Raw genomic sequence first — 1,867 nt, forward strand, 5'->3', positions numbered from 1 at the left:
TCTACCATTATTATGATATTCCAATCGGATTGGGTACTATAAATAGATTCGGGATTTGATCTGAAGAAACAATATAGAATTTTTTTTATTTAACAACATGGAACTTTTTCGTAGATTTCACTGTTAAAAAAAATTCGCATAGAAGAGAGATATTTTACCTATACCTATATTTTTTTTAGTAGAATTCGTAGAATGCGATTGAAGTATGTATAAGGACTTGTATTTATTAATAAACATGTGCAGATATATATATATAGTTAGTTATATATATCGCCTCCTTTATTACAGTTCTATGGGGAACATCACATGTCGTACTCTATCAAAAATTTATATTTTCTATTTAATGATAATGAAAAAAAAATTCTAAAAACAGAATTCCGAACATTTCCTATAAACATCTTATATATATATAAGATATTAGATTTAGATAATAGTAATCGTTTATGTTCTGGGGTTTACATATACTCATAATCGCTATTAAAATTGTCATTAATAAGGATTTTTTTATGGTTATGGAAACGAATCAATACGGATGGATTAGTAATGATTAGTTATCTATCAATTTTTATTTATTTAGGTAAGGTATCCATTTTTGGATTGTTTTCTTATATCATTAGGGAAACCGAATTTGCAATTTCAATCCAAGAATCATTTATGAATTCACAGTCAATAGTTAAAGTTAACGGTTCCCATTTGTCCTGATTTTTTGCTTTTGTGAATGAAAATCCACATTTTTTTTTCAATAGAAAAAGCAAAGTTTTGCGGTTTTTCGTTTTAGATATTGTGTGTTGTAAGATACTATCTATCTAAGAGATAGAGCCAATCCAATATTTTGTATCGTTTTGGCGGCATGGCCGAGCGGTAAGGCGGGGGACTGCAAATCCCTTTTTCCCCAGTTCAAATCCGGGTGTCGCCTCAGCAACAAACAAAAGAATCAAAATACCCTCTTCTGTTTTGCTGATATAACTTTATCATTTTTTTTAGAAGAAAAGCATCTTTAGATTTGCTTGATTCTAAGCATCGTTGGGGTTCTCTAAAATGTTATAAATCCTTGCGTATAGGTTTCGTTTCCAGAATTTAGTAGAGTAATGAAAAATAATCGTTAAATCTTGAGATGATAGCCCTTCGACTACTAATGTAGTGTCTACTCATTGGGTCTTGAATTAGGGAATATAATTTCATTTTTCCTTACGGAAAGGAGGAAGATACTTGATATACGGACTCATGAAAGTATCTGAGTACTCGAGCATTCAATCAATATTATATTGAATGAATAATTGGCTTTTTTTTTTATTTTAATCTTAAAAAAAGAACTTATTTCTTTTCGATAAGCTCTAACCACGCATGTAATAGGCCATCCCATCTTCCGATTGTCTCTATGAAACAATCGGGGGGACAGTAAAGATTAGATCAAATGAGAAAGGAATAATAGTAGGGTTATGTGATAGATACTATCTTGATTCTCTATTTTGAGACTTTTTACTTAATGTAATGAAATGCAGGACAACAAAAGAAAGACTAGGTCTTATTATTCCTACATGTTACTAACATTCTTTTGATACTTCCAAGAGTTTTTCTGCCTCTTTTATTTATTTGTACTGAATTTTTTCGATTATACTAGAAATCATATAATAACTTGGGATAATTCGATTTTTTGTATTGTTTCATCAATGGTGTTGTGCCCGAATCTCTTTTTGACTATGCGCTAGTGATTCCACTATTATTAGTGAATAATAATTATTAGTGAGCAATAATGGAATAATTCTTTTATATTCATAGAGATAGGGGACATAATTCACATGGATATGGTAAGTCTCGCTTGGGCTGCTTTAATGGTAGTCTTTACATTTTCTCTTTCCCTCGTAGT

At 30.4% G+C, this 1,867-nt stretch overlaps 1 non-coding gene across 1 annotated transcript; it reads left to right on the forward strand.

Moving 5' to 3' along the window:
* Window positions 1-844: 844 nt before the first annotated feature.
* On the forward strand, window positions 845-916 carry TRNAC-GCA (transfer RNA cysteine (anticodon GCA)). Its single transcript has one exon. It is a non-coding gene; the product is annotated as a tRNA-Cys (tRNA).
* Window positions 917-1,867: the final 951 nt, after the last annotated feature.

This window comes from Cucumis melo, unplaced genomic scaffold (assembly GCF_025177605.1).
Source record: "Cucumis melo cultivar AY unplaced genomic scaffold, USDA_Cmelo_AY_1.0 utg001531l, whole genome shotgun sequence".
Taxonomy (NCBI): domain Eukaryota; kingdom Viridiplantae; phylum Streptophyta; class Magnoliopsida; order Cucurbitales; family Cucurbitaceae; genus Cucumis; species Cucumis melo.